Below are 10,618 nucleotides of genomic sequence, written 5' to 3'. Positions count from 1 at the left end.
ATTCATGGACGGGCACCTCCCTACCTAGCTGACCTAATTAAACTTTATGTACCGGCCCGGGCTTTACGTTCTCAGGGTGCAGGACTACTTTGTGTCCCAAGGGTAAATAACAAGTCTGTGGCTCACAGAGCTTTCTCTTATCGTTCCCCTGTTCTGTGGAATGATCTCCCTGCGTCAATAAAACAAACAGATTCTGTGGAGACTTTCAAGTCCAGACTTAAGAGGCACTTCTTTTCCCTTTCATATGGCTAGCATATTGGTACAGTTTTGTTTTACGCTTTTTACTCTTTTAATTCATGTTATTAGTAATTGGAGCGGGCCGCAGCCTCAACTTTACCTAAATTCTGGGTCTTTTAGTGAAGCTTGGGGCTAGTGGCCAGCAATCACCTTAGTATTTCTTCTGTTTTTCTTGTTGATTAATGCTGGCAAATTATACAGTATTTTTTGTCTTTCTGATGCCTGATTCTGTTTTTTCTCTGTTTAAGGTGCAGCTCCGTCCAGAGATGGGAGTTGTATTGTGTTGGTGAACCTCCTGTCCTGTGCACCAACAGCATTTCTTGTATATTCGTCCGTGAATTGTTCTGTGAATTGTTTCTGTAATTTATGTTTGTAGCATGGTCAGAAGTCAAATCAAAATACACCATGTTGGAATCACGAGGCTCCTCTTCCCTGTCAGTGTAAAATTACTTGTCCAAAGTACAGTGAGTGAACCTCAAAATTTATTTGTTTTTTGTTGTTTTTACAAACATGTGATACAATTACTTCATCAAAATACCGGCTCTCTGGCACTTTGTCTTGATTTATTTCTGACTAAGTGGCTAGCTCCGTAAGAACAGTGACAATGCAATCAACAATGCAAGCAATAAATAAAATTGATGGCTTCCATTAAAATCACAAAGTGTGTATATGGAGAAAGAGAGAAAGATGAAGAAGAACAGGAGAAAGTGGGAGAGAGGAGCTGTGCATCAACAATGAAATATAATGTGTCCGTGGAGGTGTGCAGCATCGTGAACTGCTGTATTTTAGCCTAAAGTAATCATACCATCAAAATCTCACATTGGCCTTGGTGTAAGTGCAAGGGATAGTAAAACATATTCCCAGAATTTGCTACCTATAGCTGAGTTAGCTGGTACCCATTTATGGCTGGAACAATGCAGATAAAGTGTTTCATACAAGGATACAGACAGGAAGTGTGACTGGAATGTAAGCCGGATCTAAAAATCAGTAGTCCAGCTAGCAGGTAGTTTACATAGACTGTGTGTATATATACACTGGACAAACCCTTCGTGACATCACCCATAGGTTTTCTATAGAGAAACGAAAGAGCAATTTGGAATCTCAAAATGTGGTGCTCTGTCTTCTCTGTGTTGGCAGCGCTGACCCTGCCTACAACCCAGCCAGCCCATAAATGGGTAAAGAAATGAAGCATGGTGAGGGTAAGGGTTAGCCCCCGTATGACCTGGAAAGGACAAATGAGGCTCAAACATGCCCCATCTCAGTGTTAAAGATCTAACACAGCTACAGGCTAACCTTGGTTTGGGTATTTTAGTAAACCATATTTTAGTGGACTGAGTGGTGGTTGTCATAATGGTGGCTTATTTGCGGGTATTAAAAATTATTCCCTGCTTATTTACATATTAACTGAAATTAACATCATTAAGCTAGCTAAAAGTGCTAAACTCGCTAACATACAAAACTATTCACACAAAAATTTCACTCAGTGTAAATACTGGAGCATAGACTCCTCAGATGATCCACTGGGACAATTAACTACACAGCAAGCCATATTATTACAAATATTTGTAATAAAATAATAAAATACTCAAAATAGACACGGCCATCAGCTCAGCAACACACTAGCTATCACTCAAAGTGACCATGCTCCTAAATCTACATAATTTTATTATTTTATGTCTTAAAACTGTCTTATGAAACTTCACTCCCCTGTACAGTTGTCATAGAGGGGGAATCTGGATATACAGGCCAAAACAGCTTTTATTTGGTTGATTTCTCCTCTAAATTGGGACATCTGAACATGGGCTTCTATGAAAACCTGCTCGCTTTTAGAGGAAGTCTGAAGCAGCCCGTCAAGGAGCTGCAACATCTTCCGTCTTCTGTGTGGCTTCATTTTTGAGTTTGGTAGTTTGTGAGTAAACAGCACATTCTGCTAATATGTTGTCACTGTGTAACACTGCACTGCTGCGCAGTTTGTGATTTTTATTACAAACCCTGCAATTGTGACCTGCAATACTGTATCTAGCTTTGAAAACACAACACGACCTGCAATAAGGTCCCAAATAACATCACAAAATTTTAAGCCCCATCTATTTGTGAGGACACACCGATGAATGTCACCTACATTTGAGCCTGTCCTTAAATGATGCGCAACAACCACCTGCGGAATCTATTGCAGCTGAACAACTGCTCTGTGTCTCTCTATCAAGTTAAAGGCTCAGAGCTGAGGGTCAGGTCAGCCGACTGCGACACAAAGAGAGAAAGGGCTACAGACTGACCTGCAATTGGCCCCTGACATGACTCCCCCCCAGCTCCCCCAGCCCCACTGACACCATCGTAGCCATGGCTACTGATCTGCAGACAAACATGATGTCAGTATAGCACTTGTGGGGGCAGGAGAAAGGTCAAATAATAACTAATTTAAGATTCCTCCCCACACGTACACACAAATTAACCTCCCATTCCAACAATCGCTTGTGAGATGAGAAGATGCCATATGTGAAGATGCATGCCATTTGCAGATATGTGCACACACACGCACACACACACACTGCAGGTCTGCAGATAATATGAAAGTGTCTGGGTCTCCATTATCAAAGTCTATGCTTGTGTCTATAGTCTCAACTTTGTGCGCAGAGGAGAGTTAAAGAAGAAGAAAGGTAAAGAAGGAAGACAAGAGGGAAGCAGCTTGTTGCATTAGCATTCCACCAGCAGAGAGGCTGTCTGTTTGCCTCTGGCAGCAGCCGAGAGAGGGGGGACACTCTCTGCATCCTCACACAGCTCGTCTATCTCTCCTTCTGTCACTGTCTATCTCTCGCTCTGTCTGTCTCTGCCCGTCTCTCTCGCCCTCTCTCTCTTTTTGAGTCTGGCTGTTATATTTCTCTCGACTCTGCCGTAGTCTGTCACTGTTTTTCTCCGTTCTGGACACTTTGTTTTGTAGTCATCTTGTATCTGTGCATCACTGTCTCAAACTGCCATCTTTCCATTTATGTGCCTTCCGCTAATTTGTGTTTCCCTCGTTGTCTTTGCATTTTTGCCTCCCCCGTCGTTCGAGACCTCACGCTCTCAAACGCGCCGCTGAAAATGCTGTTACCGCAAAATATGTGCAATCGCAGCCTGCAGTTACAGATTTTTAAGTCAAAGATAAGAGTTGCGCGGAATTTTGACATTTTGGCTTCTATCTAAACTGATCTGCTGAATCTTGAAACCTTCAGCAACTTCTATAAAAACAGTCAGCAATGAATGACTGATTACGACTAAGATTCAGGCTTTCAGTGACGTCCTGGACTCAGCCATCAGTAGTGTATCTGTATGCTGTGAAACTGTCATAACTGTTGAGAGATTCACTTATCTCAGCAGTGACGTTTATGTCTTGGACGTTCGTTCGTTCTCCTGCAAAGATATCGACATCACCAAACACCTCTGTCCAGTGACCTCACAACTCCATAAGCTCTTCCCAGGCTTCCCTCAGTCTCAGAGGCCGAGCACCCAGAGACATGAATGACACTACTGAGATAAGTGAATGTCTACAAGTTCGACATTTTCTCACACAGATAGACATCCGATGGCCAAGCCCAGGAAGTCATTAAATGCCTGGCTCTTTGTCTTGATCCAGGACCATCACAAACCCAGACACTCCACCTCCTAACTCAGTTTCTCAAGTGGTCTTATCAGGGTATCCAGTGATTCTTCAAAGATCACAGCATCATCCATGAAGACAAGCCAAGTAAAAGGGTGTGTTCACAATATGTACTCTGGACGGTGCCCGAGCACATTTCGCCCCCAAAGTCCAGTTTGTTTGATGAGGGTGAGTGCAGTGGGCAGTGGTCTGGTTTGGTCCACTGGCATGTGTCTGACTCAGCTTACAGAGGTGGTTGGGGGTGCGGCCCAGCTGGACTCGGTCGCAGACGCATGTAGTGCAATTACAAACAATCATCATTGACTGGTCAATTTAACAATTATGACTAATATTATTATTAGTGCTTGGATAATACAGTCTAAAATTCTTTCAACATTTGGTTTAAAGATGGGTCTGGTTTCTTAATTTGGTGAGGAATCTGAATTGTGGTCAGTGAGGAAATCCACAAAATACATTCGCATCATCTGCTGCCTCCATAAAAGTCTAGTCACACATGCAGTATGATTGATTGACAAAGATTTTATATAGGGAGGTGGAGAAAAGCAATTATTCTCAAAAATAATATAAAATAAGACTGCTCCTCCCCAAATGCAAAACCAACAGGCTGAAAAACTCCTTTGTCCCTCAGGCCATCAGCCCGTATAACTCCTCACTCAGGGGGAGGAGGAGTAACAGGAAGACAGGGGACGGGAAGGAGAGAAGCAGCTGTAGCCATTAAGTAGAGGTGGGCGGTTCGATCCTAATATCGATAATATCGATACCAACGCTGGTATTGCTACTGAACGATCCTCGTGTAAAAAGATCGATACTCAAGCTTTTTTTCTCTGCCGCACACACTGACTGCTGTGCACGCACATTCATCAAAGTCTAGTCTCTATCTGTAAGAGCAGCGCTGCGCTGTGTCACACAACACAGAGCAGTGGCACACCCTTGTATTGTGGTTTGTCAGCCCTCTACCTCAGGAGATTTTGTTTTAAGTTGTGTTGAGTGATATTTTTTATAAACAAAAATGTTGATTGTGATAATAAGGTATTTTGTTGTCATGTACAATGTTTGGTGAAATTCTGTCCTAGGTCTTTTGGAGCCTTTGGATCTATGAAGCTTAAATATGAAAAAGTATCAGTATCGATATCGGCGATAATGGGCCTGTATTTACTTAGTATCAGATCAATACCAAAATTCCCGGCCTCGCCCACCTCTACCAGTAAGCCAGTAATTCTGGTATTTACATTTGTATTTACTTTTTACAAATTGTTTCTTACTTCTACTTTTGATACTCTGTGTGCTTCTTACCCTGTGTGCTACTGTCCAATGCTGCTGGAACCTCAATTTCCCTGAGGGAGTCTTCCCAAGGGATTAATAAAGCTCAATATAATCGAATGCAGTCAAATCTAAATGCAGCATTCGGACAGCGTGCATCACCGTCAGTATTTCACCGCCATTTACCTTCTGTCAAATGATCCAAAGAAATTACCTCAGGTTATAGTAATCCTATGAATATAACCTGCATGTCTTCATCCCACATTGGGCTCAAACTCACAGCCGCTGGGATGTGTGGCAGGCCATCTAACCACATGGTTAAAAGCCATGGCCTCTAGCGTTTGTTGCTAGAGTGTCTTTTGGCGTTGGGGAGTGAGGTTTAGCTAAGCTTTAGGCTTAGCTTCTTCTGCATAGCACCACCTGCTAGCTTCCATTACATGAACACACACATCTGTGCAAAAGGACTTTTCTGCCATTTATCTCAAATATGAAAGCATGCAAAAAAGTATTTGCAAACCCTCTGTGTGACTTTGGATTGCCCGTTTTGTCATGCGCATAACATCTCTGCAATGCAAAAACAAAAAATAAAATCCAAAGTCGCGGGACAGGACACGTTTGTCTGTAGCTGTATGAGAGGTAGTCAGTCCACCTGTTCTGGTTTGAGCACATGGACCGCGAACCACTGGGCACATCTGCAATGAATATTATGTTACTTTGCTTCCTTATATAAAACTAAAGATGTCAGAATTAGGCCCAGATTAGTAATCACTTTGTGCTGACCCTAAAAGTGAAGTACAGTGTGCAGGTCAGCGGGGGAGTTGGGAGAGGGGAAAGTCGTGCTCAGGCACGGTCCTGAAGACTCTGTTCTTCACAACTCTACCAAATAAATACTCAGTCCATCCAAGCATTAAACAGTTTTGGAGCCAAAACACATCCCTGTTGAACACCAGAATACACTGAGGGGAAAAGTCAGGCACTTTGCCCCTGCTCTGCACAGTACTCACACTAAACAAAACTGAATTGAAAACAATGATTAAGTTAAAAAAAAGTAACCATGACAGAAAAAAATAGAAAACTTCACCTGCTTCAACTCAGAGGACTTTGTTGGGAAGTCTGCATCTGCACTGAGGCATTGTGCACAGATCTCTTAATTCTCCAGAAAACCTCATTTTCAGTCTGTCATCAAAACAGCAGTGTGCCAAGTTCCAGTACACCTCAGCTCCTAAAGAGAAAGACAGGAGACACTCTGGTTTAACTCAAACAACCTCTTTGCACCATCCACCTGACTTTGTGCTCAGATTGTACACATGTAAAATGCAAAGTGGAGTTGGACATGCCCTAAATGCATGAGCACTTTGTACTTTAGGTTCGGCCCGCAATACGAGATTGACGCATGTAACGGGCTAGACTGAGGACCCCAACACAGAGAACCACAATGAAAAGAAGGTAAATCTGGTTTTACTGTCCCAGAGGTGGAAAACAGCAGCAGTTTGTAACAACAGACAAAGCCTTGGTGATATTATCGGCAGAGGTCAGAAGCACGAGTGATTTGTCCAACAAGGCAACAGTCAATCAGAGGAGGGAGCAAAAGTATTATCTAAACCAGGCTATGGTCAGTATACAGAGAAGAAAGTACCATGTGAAGAAATCCTGTAGGTGACAGGCACAAATTCAGGAGGTAGAAATAAATGCAAGAAAGCTGTATAAAACCTACACAATCTGGCAATTTGTGGACACTCTAAACAAGTTTATAAAGACACAGGAATGATTGCATGCAGAAGTGCAGAGGGACACAAACACAGAAACCCAAACCCGTAATAAAATTTACAAAGATCACATGTCAAAATAAAAGCACTTTGAACAAACACCACAGAAAAGAAATATGAAATGACACATGTAGAATACAATGAAATAAACATAAATGGACCAGAACCTAAAAAGAGAACTGTGAAATGCACTGGCTGTTCAAACAGCTTCCAGATGTACTGTGTTTTCTTTTTGTTGTTTTTATCTTCCTTGAGATATCATGACAGACAAGCAAGAGTAGAGCCTGTACAATATGGATTTTTGGGAGTCGATAACACTACAGATATACAGAGTAAAAAATTTTGTATACTTGTACAGTCAATATATACATAAAAGGGCAATGATTCCCAAAATTTTGTTATTAAACCCTTATGACAAAGAAATGTAATTAAGGTTTGATGTTTTACATCAAATGAACTTTATCGGAAAGACAACAAATACAGTATAATTTGTCAGCATTAAGTAACAAGAAAAACTGAAGAAATACTAAGATGATCGCCGGCCACTAGCCCTAAGCTTCACTAAAAGAACCAGAATTTAGCAGCCCATGCTGTTTCCTAAAAAAATGAATTTAAAAGAGTAAAAAGCATAGTAACATACTATGCCAGTATGCTAACCATACGAAAAGGAAAATAAGTGTGTCTTAAGTCTGGACTTGAATGTCGCTACAGAATCTGACTGTTTTATTGATGCAGGGAGATCATTCCACAGAACAGGGGCGCGATAAGAGAAAGCTAGGTGACCCACAGACTTTTTATTCACACTAGGGACACAAAGTAGTCCTGCACCCTGAGAACACACAGCCCGGACCGGTACATAGGGTTTAATTAGGTCAGCTAGGTAGGGAGGTGCCAGTCCGTAAACAATTTTATCAGTTAATAGTAGAACCTTAAAATCTGATCTCACAGGGACAGGAAGCCAGTGAAGAGATGCCAAAATGGGTGTAATGTGGTCAAATTTTCTGCTTCGTGTCAAAAGTCTGGCTGCAGCATTTTGAACCAATTGGAGAGCCCTAATGCTGGACTGCAGTAAACCAGAAAATAGAACATTGCAGTAGTCCAATCTAGAAGAGATGAACGCATGGATCAGGGTCTCAGCATCAGCCATAGACAGGATGGGACAAATCTTCGCTATATTTCGCAGGCGGAAGAAAGCAGTCCTAGTAATATTTCTAATGAAGCAGAAAACAATACCATCAGAGCACCTCTGCTGGACAAACTATGTAATAACACCATTTCCAACAAAGTGTTTATGTTGGGAAGGTGTCGTAACACGGACCCACAACAGGGGGCGCTAATGAACGGACAATGGATAAGGAAAGGAGTAACAATTTAATGTTGCACAAGTACACAACGTAAAACAAACAAAGGTTCTGCCAATCACACACAAGAGGATTGCGGGCAGGCTCGAAGATAGGAGACCTCAGATGAACGAAGAGCCGGGACCCACACCGCTTCCACCACCAACGGCCTGAAGAACACCGAAGCCGCCAAGCCCCGAGTCCCCAGGTGGTCTCTGTCCTCCGTTGTCGGCCCTGGTACTGCTGGCAGAAAAAACAGAAGGTAGTGAGTGTGAATCCTCACACCCAGCAACCTTGATTATTGATTCTTGTGGAGGGAGAGCCTCCACCTCCAATCATACACACGTGCAGCTCCGAAAATCCAGTCAAGGAAATACCACCAGGAAAAAACAGCTGCAAAACAGATCAGATTATTTTTGACATATAAGTCAGCAGAGAGATTACCTTGTATTGTAGGAGATTTCTCGGCGAGGAGGTGGAGTTGCCACCCGGCCTTTATGGTGATGGTGATGATGAGATGATGAGTGACAGCTGGTGTTGAGGATGATTGACGGCTGTCACTCCCAGTGGTTCTGGCGCCCTCTTGTGCTTGAAGCCCGCACTCCAAGCAGGGCGCCATCCGGTGGTGGTGAGCCAGCAGTACCTCCTCTTCGGCGGCCCACACAACAGTTTATCTGCATTGTATATTTGGTTTGTGAAAGCATCATATTTGCAGATATTATCAGCCAACAAATATCGGTTGGACTCTTAACAAGAAAACTCACAAAGGACACTTTGCGAGAACATGATGACTTTTCACAAAATGTTAAGTGGGCACTGAAGGCAACCGAACATAATTTGACAACCCCCTATGCACTGGGAGCATGCACTGACACCACGCGTTACTGTATCTACCACACCAATGGAATGGTCTTGGATCACCGGATGGCAACCGCCCAGTCAAACAACCAGTCCATCGCCACCTCTTCAAAGTAACCATCCATCTACTGCAGCCAAGTGAAGTGTGGGCATCCTTTTGGTCTTCTCCAGCCAGCCATTGGGGTCCTCAACACAGAGGCACATGTGCTGGATCCATACACAGAGAAAACAAACCACATGGCCAAAATATTGTAAACAACACTCCCTTATGAAGCCAGAAAAACTCCTCATCTTAGTCTCCTTAAGTAACTGTTTATTTAATGTAAAGTCATTGCAGAGGCACCCAGGGATCTCCTCCTGTGGTCCTGGGGATCTGTAGCACAGCAATTATTGCTGTGGATTTTAAATCAGGCTATGCAGGTTCAATTCTTGCAGCGTTTGTTTTCAGATGCATCACGTTTTGCACAGTCACAGCAAATGCATCTTTTTCTTACAATTTAAAGGACTGGAAAAAATAGGTTAAATTGTGTGTAGTTCCTGCCAGGAGTCACGGACACTTTGGTAAAAATCTGTCTGTGTCCAAAATATTTGCAAAAGCTCCCGTCTGATGTGAAATGCACACCCGATGCCTTTTGGATTGCCAAGACTTCCCTTCCATGGAAGATGGCAAACATTTATAAAATTCAACTTTTGTCAGCGTTTTCTATCTGCCTGTGTAAGAGTTGGCACCTTGTGCAAATCCTGCTCGTGTCATTCTCTCGCTGAAAGCGATGAGCGTTCGGTTCGCTGTCATTTCCACACATTGGCCAACTGAAAGCAGCTTAAAGCATATTCAGCTATGAATTTTTTTCTCTTTTTTTTTTAAGAAAAATGAAAGCATTCAATCACTTTGCAGAACAAACTGGCCGTATCAGTCTGACGAGTGCCGGCATTAATACTCTGATGATTGCACCGCTTTATCAAATTTAATTAGATTAATTAAATTATAAAGGCGTAGCTTTGAAATAGCTATGGGTAAGAAAGTCTGTGTGCTATTCAGGAGCTGAACTAAAGCCAAAGTGAGTCTTTAAAATAGGCATTGGGACAAAATGCATTCAAACAAATTAATAGTCCATTAAACAAAAGCAAAACCCGGCCAGCTAATGCAGCCTTAAAAGCATATTAGCATTAGCAGAGGATAGACACTCATTTGTCTTGTGAGAGAGTTTAGGCAGAGTGAGGGGTTGTGGGGATGAGCTGTAGTTCTTCTGTACCTACACGCAGCGTCTGGGAGATTTTCTTTCTCCCTACAGTTCCGTGACGGATGTTTCGACCTAACCCTGACGTGATCAATTCTTTCTTTTTTTTTCCTTTCTTTCTACATCGTCACGAAAACTCATCCTTCTCATTTAAAAGATACTGTATCTCCCTTGTCCCCATTAATCTCGCTCTCTCCCTCTGTTTGTCCTTCTGTTTTTCCTCTCCGTACATCCCTGCATCAGTCTTGTTCCCGCCCTCCCCCTTCCCTCAGGCCAGGCCAC

The sequence above is a fragment of the Thalassophryne amazonica genome, chromosome 4, assembly GCF_902500255.1.
Source record: "Thalassophryne amazonica chromosome 4, fThaAma1.1, whole genome shotgun sequence".
NCBI classification, from domain to species: Eukaryota; Metazoa; Chordata; class Actinopteri; order Batrachoidiformes; family Batrachoididae; genus Thalassophryne; species Thalassophryne amazonica.
Note: the sequence above shows the minus strand (reverse complement) of the source record.